This window comes from Urocitellus parryii, chromosome 2, assembly GCF_045843805.1.
Source record: "Urocitellus parryii isolate mUroPar1 chromosome 2, mUroPar1.hap1, whole genome shotgun sequence".
In the NCBI taxonomy this organism is placed as follows: domain Eukaryota; kingdom Metazoa; phylum Chordata; class Mammalia; order Rodentia; family Sciuridae; genus Urocitellus; species Urocitellus parryii.
This window is the reverse complement of record NC_135532.1, coordinates 77,753,613-77,776,134: the sequence shown is the minus strand read 5'-3', so window position 1 is coordinate 77,776,134 and position 22,522 is coordinate 77,753,613. Positions and strand designations below refer to the sequence as shown.

General features: G+C 34.8%; 1 long non-coding RNA gene across 1 annotated transcript; it reads left to right on the top strand.

Annotated features, from left to right (window-relative positions):
* Positions 1-1,934: 1,934 nt before the first annotated feature.
* Positions 1,935-22,209, top strand: LOC144250840 (uncharacterized). Its single transcript, XR_013342592.1, has 3 exons — positions 1,935-2,047; positions 19,875-19,945; positions 22,001-22,209. It is a non-coding gene; the product is annotated as an uncharacterized LOC144250840 (long non-coding RNA).
* Positions 22,210-22,522: the final 313 nt, after the last annotated feature.

Below are 22,522 nucleotides of genomic sequence, written 5' to 3'. Positions count from 1 at the left end.
TATAATCCTGATGACTGTATCCAGGTTGCTTTCCTAAAATGGCTACAATGGTATATACATATATATTTTTTAAGAATTAAAAATAACTCCCTTTTCTTAACATTTCCACTCTCAGTGAGTGATATCAGTTTAAAATTTGTGAATCTGATATGTATTGCATTATCACATTGTTTTATTTTTATTGCTATTACACTAATTTTGAGCATTATTCTTTCTCTCTGCCTTTCTCTGTCTGTCTTTTTCTTCCTTCCCTCTTCCTTCTTGAAAATCTGTTCTGTCCTCTGCTGGACTGGACTGACTTTTGTTTCTGAAAATATTTTTTATGTATTATCCATTAGAATAGAGGAATGTGTGAAATATTCCATTCCCATCAATTTATAACTATTTCAAATGCGGCTGCTATTATTTTTTGTCTTCAATTAGATTTTTCCAAATCAAATAAGCATATATTGTCTCTCTTTGGAATCACTTGGTATATACACTTTTAAATGTTTTGTAATTGTTTCAATTTAAATGTTCTTTTGCAGTATTTCAGATTTCTAACTTGATTAAGAGGTCGTTCCTATCTTTTGATTTCATATAGTCTTCTAGAATTAATTGTAAGATACTTTAATTAAGATGGTTCCAATATGTAACCTATCTTCAATTTAATTTCTTATCTTATATGAGATGGTTACCAAACATGTTTTTTTTTCTTTCAGAATGATATTGCTATCACTGTTTATTGAATACATCATGCTTTTTTCCATTCAACTGAAATATTTCTTCTATTATTTGTATGATACTTTTACTGTGATCTATGTGTGAACTCTCTGTTTCATTACTTGCTTATTCCTTCATGATGACTAAATCTTAGGGTGACTCAAGAGTTTATTTTATGATGTATATTAAGGCAATGCTCCATGCTTTTATTTCATATACTTGTTGGAGCTGTCATGAATGTGAACATTTTTAATGATAACTAATATTTTTAATATATTAAATTATCAGTTCCAAAATGTAGATATTTATTTCCATGTGTTATAATATCTTCCTTTTTATCCTACATAAAAGTATAAATTATTATATAGAATATTTATATTTCTTTTAAAAATAGTCCTTATGTACTTTTGCATTTTTTTAGTTTAACAAATGTCTAAAATAAAACACTAGTTTTTTACATATTTCTTTGTATAATTGCAGACTAACAATATTTTTGTTGTTAAATTTAGTAACTTTTATTAGCAACTGTTGACTTTTCTAAACATACTATCATGGTATGTACAGCTAAAAACAAACAAATGAAAAATCACATCTCTTTTTTCCCAGTGTTCATGTAAAGTTTTTCATTTTGTTGTTTGATTTAACTGGGCCTTTATTGATATCATTCCAAAACCTGAACTTAACAGATAAATTTGCAATAATTTCATTATGAATCAAAACTATATTAAAATACAATAACAAGGCTGCATCTTTCTCTGTATCTATGTACTTTTGTTTAATCAATACAATGTTAGTGATTTTTCCAATTACAATAATTTCACTGTATCTTTAGTAAACAGACTTAAAATTCAAGTATTGTATTTTTTCTTTCTTTCTTGTCTTCCTATTCAGCTAAAATCCACACAAGTGAATTGAAGTGTGGTACTCAGAAGCATCTTTATAAGAATAAGATGTGTATAACAGTTTCTTGTAGGGAGAAATTGTTTTGTCAGTGGTGGCTGGAGAAGTACTTCTGACACACAATTCTGAACTGACAGCTGTGGAAGTGGTGGTGAGGAGCCCAAGGAGGGAGGAGCCATGCCTCTCCGCCCAAGGAGGCGGCGGAGTTTGAGCCCAGTCCTCAGGCCAGCGAAGCTGTGCAAGAAGCCTGCGGAGAAGAGCGTTTTGCGTTTGGGGCTGGGGGATTGGGGTGGAGGGGAATGATGCGATCCAGCGCCTTTTACCCGCAACGTTTCCGGTGCTTCCTTGTGGGGAGAAAACGTCACCTCTGTGTGGGATACGGAGGGCTCCTAAAGGGCGGTGATGCTTATTTCCACATTTCTCGGAGGAATCGCGAATAAAGAACGTCAGTAATTAGCTTTTGTGTGATTCCTAGTTTTGGAGGGGGCGATCTGTTGGGGGAAATGTGTCTACCCCATGCTCGAATCCTTGAGGATGTTCGAAACGTCTTTGTTGTTTGAGTTAATTGTGAAGGTGGGAGACTTAGCAACCTTACAAAATTTTCAATTAAGCTAGACAATGAGGGCCACCGCCAGCTAATTTTTCTTAACCTTAAAATTTGCCTTTAGGCGAAATTTGGAAGGAGGGGAGGAAATAGGACGAATGTGAAGGAGTTCGGAAGAAAAATTGTCACCGGCTTATATTGATTGAGATTCTTTTCCTAACCAGCTTTGGAATGAATGACCCCCACTCCCAATCCTCTTTTGTCATTTGTTGCAAAAGGTTAACTCATTTTTCAGGGATGTTGTGTTTGCTGGTTCAGATTAGCAATTTGAAATAACCTGGAAAAAGAAATTTACAAAATGCAGATGAATTTAAGGACGTTTACACAGAAAAATAAACTTGCATGTTACATTACTAAAAGATTGCTTTAAATGTTAATGATTGGCATTCTAGATTTAATGGGCTTATGTTGTATTTTTTAAATGAAATTTATTTGACAGCATTTCACATACACTTTGTGTCCCTATGTTGTTATATGTACTTAAAAATAATTGTGTGGAATCCACCATATTAATATGCTAAAATGTGCTGGGCCATTCCTTCCTTGGACCAAGTAGGGGTAAAGATAAAACAGTTGAAAGAAACCACAAAATCTAATTTGTTTTTTATTAACTGGTTTTCAGAAAATGTTTGTCGCATATATTTGTCACCTTATATATTGGTTATATTTGTTTCATAATTTTTTCCTTAGTATTTTGTTATAGAGGGTTGTATGATAGAAACTAGTGTGTGAAATATTTTCATAATCAGTTGTCACTTTATGGCTGTCTTATAGGTTTTTTTCTTTCTTTCTTTTTGGTGGTGCTCTTAAGGTGATTTCAGAAAGTTTTGTTTTAATGTAATGGAAAAAAAATGAGAGACAGTTTCCTGGGAAGAATAGACTTTGAAGATCTGGATTCAGATCCCTATTTTCCTTTTAATTGTGTGAGACTTGGGACAAGTTATTTTTGTCTTTATGAAATTTTGTTTCTTTATTCGTAAAGTGGTGATGCTAACTGCTTTCTGCTTGAGTTTTTTTTTTTTTTTTTTGGTCACTATTGAGACAAAATATGGAAAGCTCCTATCCCTTGATACATATTAGTCTCTTAATAAATGTTAGTTGTTAATTTTAATTCAGATTTTAAAGTTCTTAGGCAACATTTTTTGATAGAAAATTACAGTTTGGGAATATTGCTTTTTAATTAAGAGAGGCTTAAAAGAATTTAGATTCAATTAATAGAATTTTAGAGTTCAGAGATAATCTTTCATTTAAATATTTTGGGCTTCTATAAACTTTATGCTTCTCTTGCACTTTTCAAAACATGGTAATAATGTATTACATGATTGTGTTAGTCTTTGTATCTGTTTGCATGATTGGTACATATTGGATATGCAGAAGTTGGGTGAATGAACTCAGTAGTTGCTAGAACCTGGATGATATTCCCTTTCCATTGTGCCTTAATGTGTATTGATCAAGGTTTGAATAAATCTGGCCATTCTTACATGTGTTACATACTGAGAAACAGTGCTTCTTGTAAAGGTATTCATTAATAAAGTTTAGGCTGTTTTGCAAGGTAACAGGAGTTAATGAATATTGAATTGTGGTTCAGAGATTCTCCACCTTGAAAGTATTTGTTTTTGGCTAAAGCTAATAAGCTCCCCACTTGTATCCAACTTATTTACTCTTTTCATTACTTCAACTTTGTGTAGTCTGAATTTGGTGGTTGGAAGTGGAAGGAAAATAAGTATATGGAAAACAAGAATAATAGAAAGAATGGTGAGGAAAAAATGTAGAAATAAAACCTACAGGTATAATAATAATCAGTGAGGATCAAGAATAAAAGCATTTTGGAATGAAAATAAGAAAGTTCAGGGAGCAGGAGAGTTAGCTTTAAGGTGCATATATTATCTTAGTAGTTATCTTGGGGTTAAGTATATTTTGGATTGTTTTTCAACTCTTTAAAGACCAACATGCACTTATTTTTCCAGTCTGTATTAAATTTTTGTACTTTAAAAAAAGGTTGTTTTTAAACTTTATTGTTTTCAAAAATTTCATATGGTTGAAACAAGTGATCATTCTCATGGCTTATATAATGACTTTTAAAACATGCAGCATATCTCCTAATTTGTTTCTTCTTGAAAGGGATAATTTGATAAAAATAATGTCAATTGTTAGCATCACTAAATACTTTGCTATGTAGAGAAAGTTTTCATGTATGCAAGTTTTCCTTTCACAAATTCCCTAGAAAGAAGAGCAGTGAAGGGTTGGTGTTCTTTGTCTTCAGAGGGGGGAAAGACCTTAAATAACTTGCTCAGAGTATAACTAAATAAAAGTACAAGAACAACTAAGACACTGCAATTTCTTTCACAGTGCTAAAAGAGAAAGCATTACATTAGGTCTGAAATATCTTCCCACCCCCCTCCTTTTGCTCAAGATGTACTGGCCTTAGTTGAAATTCCACAAGCTACCCTGTTTTCTACCTTCCAGATGCAAAATCTCAGGAATGATAGTTTTGAGAGGGTATCTCCAGAACATGCCTCATGTTATGTATGTCATCCACATTAAAAAGTCTTAGTTTTTCAGTCTCAGGCTTGACTGACTCAAAAATCTTGAAGTGTGGACACATGTCACATCACTATGTAGCTGCCACCCCCTTATGCTTTTTGTACTTTGGTACAAGACAAAATCTTTCCTTATTAGGGAAGATTGGCTCAGGTGAATATCCCTGGTGGAGACTGACAGACTGTGCTTAAACTACTTCTCACCTTCCAACTCCTCTTGCTGAGAGGGTGGCACCCTTGGATCACTAATTAACCATAATCATTATTAGTGTAGCTGCTGCTTTAAGACTATTTCTAAGCTTACCAGTTATTTTCAGATTCTGTATTCTTCTCCTGCCCACTTGATTGGTTTTAAATTGCAACTGTCGACTACAGCTTTTTATAGCACTTACTCATGACTGCTCCAGCTTTCAACTTTCTCTTTCCATTCAAACAACTAAATTGGAAGTGTATAGTGCTTGATTTATATTTAGATGTATTTTTTAAATGAAGAGTTAAAAGTCTGCACAGCTGCAAGAAACATTATTGAAAGTCTTTTAAAACCATTATGTAGACTCACTCAAATGGCTGCTACAAAAGCACATTATAAAATCGGCCTTTTAGCTGTTAGCATTTCATTTGAGTTTGTTCTATTTTCCCTTGCTATTGTCCATATTTAATGGTAATCATTTAGTATCATAAAGCTAGACATGTTTCTCTACATAAGAATAATAATGGCACATATAGAAAAATAAGTGGGCGAGGAAGGAAATTTTAAAATGAGATGGAGGATTGAGGTGAAGGAGTGCATCAAGATTAGTTTGCAATAATATTGGAGCAAACTGGCTTAAACAACACATACATTTCATCATTTTAAGAAAGTGCAAGTCCATGTGAGTGCGGGATTTAGGTTTGGATAGTAGAGTGTCTGGGAGATAACATCATGAGCCTAAATTCTTCTCCTTGCTTAGCTCTTTCTCCTTCAGCATCAGCTTAAGTAAGAGGTGATAATCTTCCTAGGGCTCAAAAAGGCCTGGGTATTCTGCAAAGCTCCCTTTTTCATATCCAGCAGAAAAGGGGAAATTAAAATGTGGAGTTGGGGGAAAGATTGAGAGGGAGGAGTAAAGACAGGAAAGAGAGAAAAAGGGTTAAGAGGGGAGGGGAAGAGGAGAGGAGAGCAGGAGAGCAACAAGAGAACAGGGAAACTCTCCTGAAAATCATCCCTGTTGGATCAATAACTCTTGGAGAGTGTGTCAGTAATTGTGTACTGATAGCTCAATCAGACATTCTCACCAGTCCCACGGGAGGGTGAGGGCAAACTGTGATTGGACAGACTTTTTCCTGAGCTGGAAATTAAACTTCTTCTGAGTCTCTTGGAGTTCATGGGAGAACAGTGGATCCCTGAATGAGTTACAGATTCTTTTAGAAAGAAAAAGGAGGAAATAGATAACTGCATAGTCAGCCGCCAGTGTCTGCTATGTGTAGACAGGGTTAGAAATCAAGAAGTAAAAGTCGGTCACACACAGAAGGACTTGATCTTTTTTAATGGTCAGCTCATATTTCATTTATGAATATCTCATTGGAAATAATTCAAATAAATTGCAGAATTATAAAAGAAGCTATATTAAAGTGAGTATATTTAAAACCACTACAGCAAACATTCTTATTTTTTTTTCTTTTACTTGAGACCCTTGGAGAAAGCATTGTAATTTATTTTCTTTATTGAAAGAGAATATGAGAACATCTCCTTTCCTCCAAGAAGGATTGCAACTACTTTATTATTATTTCCTCTTTCCTTTATATGAAATATAATTCCAATATCATCATAGCAAAAGTATATTAATTCATTTAAGCCATTCTTGTTAAATGCCTTCTATGGCCAGGGCATAATAAGCAAATGCCTTGGAAACTATAAAAATGAAGCTAAAAGAGGTTTGATCCCCAAGCTGTTTATGGTACTATCAAAGAAATAAGAACTGCATAAATAACTCCAGCATAAGTTATAAAATAAGTGCCATTAGAGAAGTACAGATAGAGAGTAATGGGAAATGAGTCTCTTTCCCTGGAAGATTATCCGTTATGTGAATTTTCTAAAGCATATCTCAATTTCCAGTTCTCATAGAAATTATTGCTAGCTCTTACTTTATCATTATTTATGTCATTATCAGTAGCTCTGCTCACTCTTATCATATGCTAGATTTACCTGCTTATGATTCACAATAGAAGCACTTTTACTACAAAGCATTTAATTACTGTTTGCCTCCAGGGATGTTATAAGCTAAGATGGTGTCTATGTGCTCAGCCTAAAAAGTAGACTTCATCCCTACTCTACCTATAACCTCCGGAGTAAACAATACAACCTGCTAATGTGCCAAGTGATCCAATCACTATTTTAGGACTCAACCCTTGATATTTTTAATCCACAGCTATCCGACATAGCCCAAAGTTTAGACTAAACGAATTCAAAATCTTGACTGGAAATATTCAATTCTAACCCTGTATGTTGCTTTGGACTAGTGTAAAAAATTGCAATGCATAGTCATGGAATGAAATTGTCAGAAGGCAAGTAATAAACAGCAGGGTAGTTAGGGAAGGTCACTTTTTCAGCTATTTCAGTTGAGATTATTTTGAATATTTGATTATTTCATTGAAGTACTATAAAATCACAGAACAGGGAAAAATTGATTTGATCTTCAGTTCCCATTTTACCACTAACTAGCTGTATTACATTGACAATTGTATTTTTTAACTCTGACTTTTTTAATCTGTAAAATGAGAGGGTTGAACCACTCAGTTCCTAATATCTAAATTCTGTAGTAGTATTTGAAAATATAAATTTAAAAATAGATCACAAAACTATGTGTGAAAATTATGCCTATATTATTTTTATTTATCTGCATAGAGGTTTCCATATATTAGTATGGATAATTGAGAGTTTGCATCTTTCAATTTGGCAATGATAATGTATTTAGTCTCCCAATATTTCTGCCCTCTGAAGAACCCCACTTATGATAGCCTGTTGAAAACAAGATTTAATAAATGTCCAATATCAATTCACCTTGCATATAAACATACTGCTTCTTTCCAATATAGAACTTATTACAGATGGTTTTGTTTTTATTTTTATTTTTTTTTTATTGGTCTTTCATAACATTACATAGTTCTTAATACATCATATTACACGGTTGATTCACGTGGATTATGAACTCCCGCTTTTACCCCGTATACAAATTGCTGTATCCCATCAGTTTCCCTTCCATTGACTGACATATTGCCTTTCTAGTGTCTGATGTATTCTGCTGTCTGTCCTATTCTCTACTATCCCCCCTCCCCTCCCCTCCCCTCCCCTCCCCTTTTCTCTCTCTACCCCTTCTACTGTAAATCATTTCTTCCATTTGTATTATCTTGTCTTGCCCCTCCTTTCCTCTTATATGACATTTTGTATAACCCTGAGGATCGCCTTCCATTTCCATGCAATTTCCCTTCTCACTCCCTTTCCCTCCCACCTCTTATCCCTGTTTAATGTAAATCTTCTTCTCAAGCTCTTCGTCCCTACCCTGTCCTTGTTTACTCCCCTTATATCAAAGGAGTCATTTGGTATTTGTTTTTTAAAGATTGACTAGCTTCACTTAGCATAATCTGCTCTAATGCCATCCATTTCCCTCCAAATTCTATGATTTTGTCATTTTTTAATGCAGAGTAATACTCCATAGTATATAAATGCCACATTTTTTTTATCCATTCATCTATTGAAGGTCATCTAGGCTGGTTCCACAGTCTTGCTATCGTGAATTGAGCTGCTATGAACATCGATGTAGCAGTGTCCCTGTAGCATGCTCTTGTTAGGGCTTTAGGGAATAGACCGAGAAGGGGAATAGCTGGGTCAAATGGTGGTTCCATTCCCAGCTTTCCAAGAAATCTCCATACTGCTTTCCAAATTGGCTGCACTTTTATATTCAGTGGGCTACATTGTTGGTGTAATGGACAGGATGCACTGCAGGACATATAGAGCAACCTACTCTGTTCGAGCTAAAATTGCCTAAGATTAAAATTAAAACAATAAACTTGAGCTTAGATGTGTCTTCATTACTGAAGCATTGGACCATTTACTTTAACAATGCCAACTTACTTTCACTCTCCCATTCCCTTTAATTAGTAAAGGAAGTAATATGCAAGAGCACACATCATGGTGTCCCATTACCTTGGAGAGATGTTTTTTTCCATTTCTGAAAATAACGAGTCCAACTCCTAAACTCTCTGTAGAATGAGAAGATATCTCACTGGAATGATGCTATGCAAATGCTAGAATAAAATGACTTCCAACTTCTAAAAAGAATACACATGCCTTAAAGATAAAAATACATGTGGTATATATTATATGTTTAATATCATGTAAATAAGAATATGTAACCTCACTTATATAAAAGTAATGTCCAGAAATACAGACCAGAAAGTGAAGAAAATCTGAAGAATAACACCCTGTAATTTGTTATGTACAAAAAAGTCACCCCCAAGTCCTATTAGATATTTTTCAAATTTCCATATAATAACTGAAGTTTTACTTTATAAAAGGTATATTTAGAATGATAGCATTTTTATTCTGTGATTTTCCTTGAAACTAATGGAAATAGTACAGATCCATTCTGGTAAATCTCCAGATTAGTTAATGCCAGTGGATTTAACAATTTAGCCTATATTTTACTTCCAAATATTTTGAAATTTTTGAGAAAAAAAAATCTACCATCTATTAGATGTGTTTACCCAACTCCTGGAATGACCCTGCAGACTGGCATTTTTATACATAATTTTAAACATAAATAATCCTGAGGGTAGTACATGATTTATTTAACACAATGGAGAGCTTAAACAGTACACTTTATCAGCAGAACCCATTAGGTATAATCATAAAGCAATTTTATTATTTTATCTCCCTTATGTTTATTTCGGGACAAAGATTTCATCCTACCCCTGGGTGATAACACAGTTAAGCTCCTAACTTTTCTGTTCACTCTTAGGCAATAAAGAGTTCTATGGTCATGTTCAGTCAGTAAACAAGCTCTCTTCCATAGAAATTAGAATGTCCAGTCCAATGTATTTTAATCTTTCACTCACCCTCAGCTAGAGTCGGCTCTAAACAGGAAGTCTAAGATCATGGATAGAGCTTGGTTAATGTCTTTCTCTGTTGCTTCTCCCTCAGGTGGCTAACCCAATTGGTTTTGGAGTGAGGAGTACTTGACAATGTGAAACAAGCAGTAGGGTACTACCTATCCAAATTCATCAGATGGTGCTACCTTCACTGGGTCTCACAGGTGTTTAAAGTCCATTTGCAGGGAAAAGAGCCTTCCATCACTGTTACTATTTGCTTTCAGTCTCTTGATACGTTTATACCCACACTTGAAGCACAATTCAAATCCATTCAGTAGCCCCTAGGAGGCCAAAGACTCCTGTAGCTGCTTTCTGCAGAGTCATACAGTAAAGCATATTCAGACTTTTTTTGACAGAGAAGTGCCCCTTGGGAATAGGTACCCATACTTCTTTGCTAATTACAATAGCCAGCTGCTTACAGAACAGCTACTTTTCTTGTACACCTCCTTAGCAGCACTCCTATCTGTCTGTCACACTTCCAACTTCTCAGGTTTGATTCAGATCACTGTCCATTCTATCACAGCCCATTCCAAACATCTGAAGACTCCTATTAAGTTCTCCAAGTGTTTTCTTTAACCTAGGCTTCCTCTGCATTTGAAAGGACAAAAGAAGGAATTCTGATCCCTTCCCATTTAGAGGAGGTTAAGAATGGGAATAGGTGGGAGACTCTCACTTTGTAGTTCACCCCAAGAAAAATCTCTATTTCTAAATGCACCCCAATTTCCACCCTCTGGTGTGTGTGTGTGTGTGTGTGTGTGTGTGTGTTTAATATATATACTTTCAGTTTGAGTGAATGTTTTAAGAGTCATCCAATTAGTTTTAAGTCTCTTGCTTTTAAATTTTTGCAGGATATACTTCTCTTGAATTAACCTCATGTCTTATCTAAAAGGTAGATAGGAAGAATAACTCTCATCTTCTGTTATAAGTGTTGTAGGCTTATCCTGTGTGAAGCTGCCTATACAAAAAAATATTCAAAAGTTCCTTAAAAAAAATTTACAGACTGATTTGACTCACAGGCATAAGTAAGAAGATACTAAGAAACAATTTTTACATGGGCACTTAAAAAATCACTTCACTATTTAGATTTTGTTAAATAAAGCATGAAGACTGACCACAGATTCAATCAGTGCTCTAACCTCTGCATTAATGATCTCCAGTTAGGTCTTTCCCACCAGTGCAATAACCCAAGTAAATACATGTGTCTCAATTTGTGCAAAATGTTAAAAAGCATTTTATTTGTTTTCTACATGATATACTTAATACAATGTTTTAAATTTGAAAAATGAAATTAGAATATTGCCCAAATATCTGCATTTATAACTATTTTTCAATTTATTTTCAGATATTTGACACTGAAGTGATACATTGGCCTTTTGTTCCCACTCAAGGCTAGTAAATGGACACAAAGGCAAAGTTCAAGGGAGTGCTTCAGTATTTAACAGAGTTGAAAAAGAATTATGTGTGAGCATTCCTACATGAAAGCTTTAATTTTCAACAGAAACTTTGGTCAAGATTTATATTGATTATTAATAATTTGTTTTTAGATTTGTAAAGGTTTTTCATAAACCTCTAGGCAGGAGTTTATATTGTTGAGGAAATAGTTTTGAAAGTTGCAAATCTCAAGAAGTAATAAAGGCAGAAAAATGTGAATAATCTCACAAACATGAGAGAAAAGTCACTATAATATCTCCAGAAGAAAGTTAAAAAATAAAATAAATAAAAAAGAAAAGAAAAGAAAATCTGCAATGCATTGTGTTTTCTCCTCTTAAAAATAAAATGCTGATGGGGTACAGTGGTATGGCCTAGAATCCCAGTTGGTCAGGAGTCAGAGGCAGGAGGATCACTAGTTCAAAGCCAGCCTCAGCAAAAGTAAGATGCTAAGCAACTCAGTGAGATCCTGTCTCTGAATAAAATACAAAATAGAGCTGGGGATGTGGCTCAGTGGCCAAGGGTCCCTGAGTTCAATCCCCAGTACCCCACCAAAAATTTTTTTTAAAAAAATTAAATGTTATCAACTGTTATAGACTTCATAAATGTAATACAAATTTCTTATACTATCACACCCAGGCCATTTGGGACTTAGAATAGCCCAATCATATCCCAAATTTTCCAGAAAAAGACAAAGGAATAAGTCCCAAATTAAATTTTTACATGTTTTTTTCTCAGGTTAAGTTTAGAGGCTGAAATACATGACTCAGGTTCCTAGCTTTTGCTTCCTGGATTGGTGGATATGGTTATGTTCCCTGGGAAAACTTACTAGCTTTAGACCTCATGACTCTGGCACTGAAAGGAGAATAAAACACTACCTAAACTGTTATAGTACCTAGTACAGTCCTTACTTCCTTAGTTACAAAGTCAGCTACCCACTCTTGAATTTCAGTCTCCATTTAGATCAGGCTGAAAGCAATCTCCATTTAGATCTAGTACAGAGTAAACACTTAATTAATAAGTGTTTACTCTGTACTAGATATTACACAAACTGTTGAATATGCATTTTCTGATTAAGACAACACATTATGAATAGATTATGATTCTCATTTATGTGTGTGTATATATATAAATATAAAATTATATATATACATATATATATAGAATAGAATAGAATACAGAAAGGTTAAATTTCTTCTCTAAATTATTTGTCCTCATACGCAAAGGAATCAACAGGCAAATTAAGAGTATATTGACCCAAATGCTCTTATATGCTGTGTGATACTCTCTCCATAAATGACCTCACATAAACATAATGCTATGTGGAAGGTGCTAGCATGGTACCAGTCACATAGTCCAAAACCAGAACTCCTACTTTTGAGTCATGGAAATGGTTTTCCTTATTTGTTCATTTGACTGGGTGAGAAACAGTTTCCCAGAAATGCCATATAATATTTTCCAAAGTAGCTTAAATTAGAAATTGCCTAAATTTTACAACATATATAAATATACATATGTATACATTTGCACCTACACACACACACACACACACACACACACACATACACAGAGGCACACACAAATATTTGACCATATGTTTTTGGCAAGCACTAAAATAGACAATGAAAATATAAACATGAAGATGACAAGATTCATGCCTTGAAGAGACTTATGGTTTAGCATGAAGATAAGATGGATTAAAGCATAGTCATTTAAGGGCTGTGATATAAGAAAAATAAAACTTGGCTAGCCCAGGGTTAGAATTATTTTCTCATTTGTAGGAATTGGAAAATGAAGTAGCATTTCTTCACAACAGACTTTTTCTCCATGTTATAATTTATATCACAGTCAATTACTTTCATTACTCTATTGTTATTACTTATCCAAGTAATGCAGTCATTTAAACAGCTGCACTAGTAAGCTTCTTTGCCTTCTGCCAAAGCAGCTAATAAACATGTCTCAAATGACTAAGCAAATGGGTGGTATTGTTGCCAGGTCTTGTTTGAATCGGGAAGTCTAGAATGATCTGGTTTCTACCCTTAAGAAGCTTATCTTCATGTAAAAACCAAATATAAGTAAACAAATAAACTGAAACTCTGAATGTGATAAATGCTGTGATAATTCCTGTAAAAAATGGTAGTGACTATCCCGTTTTAAGTTCCAATGGGATTCATTGAACTGATGGAGATGTCTTACAATGAGCAACTCTTTCACACTGCCTTGATTCTTCCCCCTACATAATCCATGACATGGTCAGCTTATTGTTATTCAGATAGGTACCAAATATAATGTTTAGAATAGAGTGATTTCTAAAATGAGATTGAAAAGTTTGTGAAGACCATTACCTCCTCAGCATTTAGTGTCTCTTCGGAAAGACAAAAGAGTGTAGAAGAGAAGAATTAGATTCAGAAAGAGTGGAGACAAAATAAGGCCAAATGGAAGGATTTTTTTTTTCATTATACTGTGGACTTTAATGGATCTGTGTTGTCAGTCTAATTTGTAAAGATCAATGGCTTCTTTTACACTGCAGTCTAGGCATCTCTATCTTCTTTTAATTCATCTACTTTGAAAGATAAGAGCATGAAGAAGTTTTCAGGTATTTCTACTTTTTTTAAGCAATCAAATAACCTAAAATGTGGATGGTAATGAAAACATTTTATCAGGAAATAGTATGTAAAAGCCAACATTTGAAATATTGTCAAAAAAAAGAGCAAACTACAATATGTCAGATTGCATTTAAGTTGTGTTTACAAGTTACCAAATATGTGAAGAAAAAATGACAAATGGAGTTCAGTTTTCAGAAATTTCTTAATATCTAGCTGAAAAAAATCCTGTGATGTAATTGTCAGCTTTTACCATATATCCAGGTTGTTGTGTTGAAAGGAACCTTAAAATTTTTGATGCAAACATATTTCAGATATTTCACAGGCTACAGTAATTATACTATGTGGCATGAAAGACATGGATTTACATGTTTCAGCATTTACCTAATATTTACAACTATTTTCTGATACTCAATATTAATGGATTCAACTCATTGTTATGTAGTCCCTTAAATTGTTACTTTAAAATCCAAGAGAAGAAAATAAAATATATTAACTTAAAATATTGATGAATGATAATTTAAACAGAATGTAAATCCATGAATTCAGTAAAAATATATATTTTATATATCATAAATTTATATATAATTATACATGAAATTATATATATATACCATAACATAGTCCTGCATTTGTGATGATTTAACTTATGATTTTTCAAATTTGCGACGATGCCGAAGGTATGTTGTACATCAACTTTTGAATTTTGATCTGTTCCCTTGCTAGTGATATACAGCATGATACTCTTGTGGTGCTGTGCAGCAGGAACACACCATAGCTCCTAGGCAGCCACATACTCACTAGGGAAAAACCAAGACTCTATAGTGAATTGAATTACCAAGCTGAGCAGTAAGCTAGGCGTATTAAATACAATTTATACTATTTATCTCATAAAGATTTTATCAGAATGTAACCCAAGTAGGTCCATAAGCATCTATATACAAATGTATAATATATAAAGTAAATATATATTACTTGATTATATATATATATAAAGTATAATATATATGTCCCTATAGAAAGAGCTACATAGCTTATGTGTGTGGATATGTATATTCTCCCTCTGTTTTCATTGAAAAGTTTTTATACTAAAAACATACCCTATTAAAAATTAATACTGTTTTGTTGAAAACTCATAGCATATAGAATGTCTTAGTATTTAGTCACAGATACTTACATTATTTTATGCAATATTGGGAGTCACATCTATAATATTGATATGAAGATCTCAAACAACCTTCAAACCTCCCAGGAAGAATCAATCCTTTTGCATAATGAATTAAGAGGGTCAAGGAAGTTGGCTAATACATTTTAAAAGAGTTTTCAATAATAACATTTGAAATCAAACTGTTTTCTGTTTGTCTTACTTAAACTGAAATGTAATTGAGTACAAATTGATACAATATTCCATTTCCAAAATGTCTTTATTAACGAAGGTTTTCTATGACTTACTTTGAAAGAATTTTGGAATCTAAGACAAAAAAAGTGTAATATGATATAAAAGCTTTGTGACATGAGTCAAGGAGACCTGGATTTGAATCTCTTCTCTATGCTGACTCAGCAGATTGCTTTGGCACAGCAGAAGAAGCTCTAAAAGAAAATGTATATGCTCATTTTTCCTCCTGTAATTTTGCTTTGCAACTGAAAGAAGCCAACAGAATTCAACACCTAGGGCAAGAGGCCCAAAGATGTGTCATTAGGAGCTACAGTTACACGTGTTCACAGAAAATGATTGTATCCTCATACTCTGGGCAAAGAGTAAGATCTTAAGGCAAAAAAAGAAAAAAAATTCAAGCTACGGTCCAATGCAGGCTCATATATCCTTTTCTTTTCATTTTTCCATTCCTTTGTTCATCAACTCACTGTCGCCTTTAAAATAAATTTGAAAGAGTCATATATAAAAAGAAATGAGAAAGGGGTCTTAAGGAAAAGGATTTTGAGGAACAGTAATAAATTACTTGAAAATATAAGAGAAGTCATAATGTGAGTGTTCCAACAAATAGTGCTCCTTAGTCTAAAAAAATTGAAAACAAGCTAACAGCTCAGATGAGACAAATGAAGGTTCAAGAAAGTATTAATAATTGAAAGGAATGAGTTGAAATCAATCTGCAACTACTGAGGGGAAGCCTGAAAGATGGAACTAAAGATGTTACAAGAATGAAAACAGTGTTTAGTTTCACAAAGTAGAGCAAATGTGACAGCATCACCATAGAGAGAGATCACACTTGAGATCACAGGTATGAAAGGAGACAGGGTTACACACAGTGGAAGATCAGGGACCACAAAAACACATTATCAATACCAGATGGGAGAAAGTATAAATCAGTTTAATGGGAAAATTATACATCTTACCTACCTGAAATTAAAAGAAAAAAAAAACATTAATTTTCTAGTATTTTCTAGTATAAAAGGGAAAATTATTCCACAAAGAAAGAAAGTTATAATAAAGTATTTAAAACTACTATGATGCTGTTCCCCAGGACAGTGAAGGAGTCAGGACCCCCTGGGCCTCCAGGTTTGCAAAGTGCTGCATCTGCTGAACTTGGGGGCAGGTTGCTGGGGCGGCTGAGGGGGCCATCTCCTGGGAAACCCATCCCTCCTGGGAAATTGCCTGGTCCTCCACTGGGGCCATTGTGAGGGAAGGGACTGGCTGCGGAGGAGACTGCACTGGAGGGAAGCCCTGGGGGAAACCCATCCGTCCTTGAGGTACCATCGGAGGCTCCTGGGACCCATGCCCCATGATAGGGTTGTGTGACATCAAGCCAGGCCCCATTGGGCACGATTCCTGGCAAGGATCGGGGGCCTGCTGGGCCGTACACACACCCCGGGCCTGTGGGCTCCCCAGGAATGATGATGTCCATGCAGGGCATGATGGGACCCCAACAGAACATCATGATCCCCCCCCCCCCAGATGAGGCCCCCGGGCATGGCTGCTGACGTGGGCATGGGTGGATTCAGCCAAGGACCTGGCAACCCAGGAAACATGATGTTTTAAGCTGCTAAGATTGGATGTGCCGATGCTTGTCGATGAGATTCCAGGTCCTGAGAGCTGCTGGGAGGGAGCGCCAGGAGTGCTTACTGTTGGTCATGCAATAGGGGGACAGAGACCCCAGGGCTGCTGTGGGGGAGGGGAACTCGAGAATGTATGGTCTATCTGAAAACAAATCATTCATTTAATCAACAGGTGTGGTTTTTTTTAAGATTTATTTTTTAAAAATTATTTTTGTGGACTTGGGTATCCCTTGATGGCACCTACTTTTGGGAATCTGTAGCTGTGCTTTGAGAATCGCCGTCGGTCACGTGTTGCACCGTTTTCTGTATGTTTACGTCCTCTGGACTGGCTTCTCCCAGGATTCTTTTATGTTTTTTTTTTTTTTTTAATTTGGGCTTTATTTTTTTGTGTGTACTGTACTATATTGTAAAAGGGATTTTAGCAGAGACGTTAGTCTTTGGGGCAAGAGGAGAACAGGAATGCTGGGCTGTTTACTTTAGGTGGAGAATCCATCTTCAGACTTTGGACTATTTTCTTTCAACTCCAGTGTATATAGAAAAACCAAACTACGACCTCAGAGCAGAGTATTAATGAAAAGCACAAAAAAGGAACTAAATTCTGCGAGGGGTGGGGGGAGTGGGGAAATTTTTCTTTTTAAAAATAATGAAGCTTAGGACATTTGTTTCAGTTGAGTGCTCCTCAGCACTGTCTGTCTCTCCCAGTACACAAACCCACCATCAGGTCTTCTCTGTTTCCCCCACTTCCAGTCTTGGCTAAGTGTGTCCTCCTCCCTAGGGCCCCTGGGGACCCTCGGCCCCTCCTCTCCCCTCCCCTGTGGCAGCTGCAATACCTGGTGTTCTGCTGGGGACTGCTCCAGGGAAGCCCTGTTCCTGCCCTGCAGGGGAGCTCTGTCCTGCGAGGGCCCTTGGCCTTCTCCCTTGGCCTTCCCACCCCTGGCCCACTCCCCCTGCCCACCTCATTTTCCCTTCTCTTTTTATTAGGAATTCCCAAGTGAATTTTGTTAATGTGGGAGTGGAACAGATGCTAAAAGCTACCCAGGATTTTGTTTTTGTTTTAGATTTTATGGTTCCTTCCCCTTCCTCCCCTCCCATCCGTAAAACGTTCTGTGTGACCTCCATTAAATTTGGTACAAAACCACTCGCCAGAGCTGTGGTGTCAGAAAAATAAACTATTGTTTCTTACAAAACGGAAAAAAATAAAAATAAAAATACAACTACTATGATGTAGCTATTAAATTTCAAGTGTAAAAAAGTTACACACACACACACACACAAACTTTTTAATTAAAAATATTGTAAGTCAGGTAGAAACTTAAAATGATGGCAAATTCTTTCATAAAAATTATCAGTAATAGAAGGTAGAGAGACGTATCTCATAATTTGTAGGTGCTGACTCTGAGCTCAAAAGTAATTTTTAAAAAAGCAAAGGAAAATTTCTTATGAATAAACACAAGAAAAAAAATTCAAGAAGACTGGGGAAGTTTTGGGGGTGTTGGGAAAAAGGTAGGGTTCGACGAGGAATGTGAAATAAGGGAATAATCAAGAGTCTAGCCACTAAAGAGATTATCTAAAATAATTCAGGAATTGGAGTTGCTGTGTTTAAACGATTCTTAAAATGATCCACTGTAGCAATTCAATTATAAAGTAAGGCTTAAAACATTTGGAAGTGCAATAGCTGGGTCAAATGGTGGTTCCATTCCCAGCTTTCCCAGGAATCTCCAAACTGTTTTCCAAATTGGCTGCACCTGTTTGCAGTCCCACCAGCAGTGTACAAGAGTACCCTTTTCCCCACATCCTTGCCAGCACTTGTTGTTGTTTGACTTCGTCATGGCTGCCAATCTTACTGGGGTGAAAGAGCACACTACAGGGATACTGCCACATCAATGTTCATAGCAGCACAATTCACAATTGCTAGACTGTGGAATCAACCCAGATGCCCTTCAATAGATGAATGGATAAAAAAAAATGTGGCATTTATACACCATGGAGTATTACACAGCACTAAAAAATGACAAAATCACGGAATTTGCAGGGAAATGGATGGCACTAGAGCAGATTATGCTCAGTGAAGCTAGCCAATCCCTAAAAAACAAATACCAAATGTCTTCTTTGATATAATGAGAGCAACTAAGAACAGAACAGAGAGGAAGAGCAGGAAGAAAAGATTAACATTAAACAGAGACATGAGGTGGGAGGGAAAGGGAGAAAAAAAGGGAAATTGCATGGAAATGGAGGGAGACCCTCATTGTTATACAAAATTACATATAAGAGGTTGTGAGGGGAATGGGATAACAAACATGGAGGGAAATGAATTACAGTAGATGGGGTAGAGAGAGAAGATAGGAGTGGAGGGGAGGGGGATAGTAGAGGATAGGAAACGTAGCAGAATACAACAGCCACTAATATGGCAGTATGTAAAAATGTAAATGTGAATGTGTAACCGATGTGATTCTGCAACCTGTATTTGGGGTAAAAATGGGAGTTCATAACCCACTTGATTCTAATGTATGAAATATGAGATGTTAAGAGCTTTGTAATGTTGTGAACAACCAATAAAAAATGATTTAAAAAAAAACATTTGGAAGTATGTTTATTAGAATAGAAAGTAAATGAACAAAGAAGCAGCACTATATAAAATGTGACTGTGAGCATTTCCCTAGTTTTCTTACGGTAAAGCATCAATCATTATAAGTTGAAATATGCAGTTAAAAGACACATAGTGCTAATTACCCCAATTTCACTAGTTTTCCTAATTGTAGAGGGCTATATTTAAGTACCATAGTTTGGGAATTGTGTGTGGCTTGATAAACATTTAACTTAAATTCAACAATCCTTTTCCTTATATGTTATTGCTAATAGTTTTTGAGTTACTGAGTTTCATAAAAATTAATATTTTTTTTATAAAATAACATGTAAAATTATCTAATTTTCAGAAAATCATACCAATCTTCTTTTCTCCAGGTATGTGTATATAAGAGACAACAGAAATTGAGTTCAACAAATATTGATAAGAGAAATTTCTTCAGGATCAGGTATTCCACCTTATTTTTTCCTTACTTTATACATTTTTGTTTGTTTTTATTATAATCATATGGCATTTAAACACAAATGTGTTTATTTAGCCTTCAAAAATAGCAACATATTTCTTTTAACTCTAAAATTGTATTACAATCTTAAATTAGTATTAAACTACTTTTCAAAATTTTCTAATTATCGTTTGTGCAAATATGATCCATATTCAGATGGCAAATTACTCATATGTACTTTCATAAAATTGTTTAGAGCTGGGCCTTTTAGAGGTTATTCTGGGGAAGAAAAAAAAAACCGAAAAGATTACTTTCTTCTTTTTTAACTAAAAAATTTCTACAAATACAGAAACCAAAACTAAGTTAAGAGTAAGTCACTTCTTTTTGCATGTGAGTTGCTTAGGCACACTTTGCCAGCCATCGCCAACTCCACACGTACCATCCATCCTACCACCATCACCCACCAAGCAAAAGCTATAGGCCACCCTTTCTCCTCATCTTTTGTGATCTGTATTTCCAAATAACCATGCTAGCACCATCCTAATAACTAAAATTAATGTGGGCTCCACAATTACATCTAACCAAGTATAAGTTAGACTTTGCTTTGGCAGTGAGTCTGAGTTGCTCTGCTGATGGAAAGTCATTGGAGTATTGATAATGCATACATGCCCCTTCATACAGGTACACATGGATAAATTCTGGTGAAATATTGCAATAGGAATCAACCCTCTTCCTTCCAGTCTGTTTTCTTCTAAGTAAAGCTCCATGCATTAGTATAACACACTTGCTGCCTCTTAATCCTTCTTCAAATTCCTTGTTAAAAAACTGAAATGGCAGGCAAATAACAAGTTCAGAAGAAGAAACCTTGTAGGACTAAGAGCCCTTTGTTCTCTTTTCCTTCCAGAAACGTTGTTTAAAATATAAGTTGCTTTCTATGATAATTAGCTCTCTTATAAAGGTAATGTTTTGATTTCCACTTGTATAATTGTAGGTAATAATCACCTAATTGATTTATTTATAACCTGGGCAGAGATATATATTTGCACTTACTGGACCTCATCGACATGTGTTGCAAATAGTAGAAAACATTATAGAATAGTAAAATCTCCAAAATTTGAGTTGGACGATTCAGTAAAACAGTGCCTCAAATTTTTAATTAGTTCCTAAATCTCTCTAAATGTGATATTTTGTGTGAAGTAAACATCTATCTATATATAGATAAATATTTATTTATTTATCTGATAAATTTCACATTAAGGACAAAGGACACATCAAACGCTATAATTACTTTTATTGCATTATAGTGTACTACAAAGAGGTCTTCATTTTAAAAAATAGACCTTACTGTTCTTTTTTTCCCAATTCAAAGATTCTACTTTTTTCTTGAGATAGCATCTCTGACATCAAGATGCATACCATAGTTTTGTTAACATTATTTTTTCTTTCTTAGTGGTATAATATTAAAATACTGGTGTCCTTAATACTCATTGACATATTAAATTTGGTAAAATATGGTAAGTTGATTTTTATCTGTTTTGGACCTATACTTTGAAAAGAATGCTGATTTTATAATCTTTTTTTCCCTAAATACCTATACAATTGTAGAAATAAGTCATTTAAAATGTGATTTTCTTAAATAAATTGAAGAGAAAATGCTAAGATTCATTTTTAAAAATTTATATTTTACTTTGAAGGAATAACCAGACATCTTGGAGTTAAAGATTTCTTTCAGAATGAGTATAGAGGAAAGTCTTTAGAATGTCCTGAAGTGTTTTATTTATTTATGTTTACCTTAGTTTAGGGATGCCTAAAAATGCAATGTGTTAACAGAGAAGTTGCTGTTCTTCTCAATACTGTGCAGTCACTGGCTGATTATCTCATGTGGAGATGATGGTAAATGTGAAGCTCAGAGCAAGGACTGTATCCATTGTAACAGGTGACCTATGCTTTGCATCTGGCAGAACTGCACAAAGACTACCCGAAAGCTAAAAATGTTGCAGATGTCACGAAACCATGAAAAGTGACCATGAAGATTAAAAAATCTCTCTCTTTCCCCTGTAGAAGATTATACATGTCAAGATGTTGTTCCATAGATGATTGGAAGTAGAGCATCTCTCTGAAACGTGACATGATGAAACATTGCTTTCTCCAGTGAAAAGATGCTACCAGGTGTATACAACTGTCTTTTTGTAGTTTAGATCTTATGTTCTTTATGTACACTAATGTTTCTGTTCTTTGCTTTTGGCTCTTGGTCAGTCCTTTCCCTGGTATGTACTAAAAAGAAGACATCAAATAATAGCTATTAAATGCTGTCAGACAAACATTGAAATTGTTACTGTTTTTCTTTGAGGATTCCAAACAATGCTTCCTACGACTCCTCTTTTTTTCTTGTGAGGGAAGAGGAGAACAAATACCATGCAGGTCAAATACCTTCACTGTAATATAAAATGATCTACAAAGGGAAATAGAAACTAATAAGCATGTTAAAAAATACTCCAGACATTATATATGTACTTATTAAATTACAGAAAGCATTTTAAAAAAACCTAAAACTGTAGTGAATTTATGTTGTGAACACATATA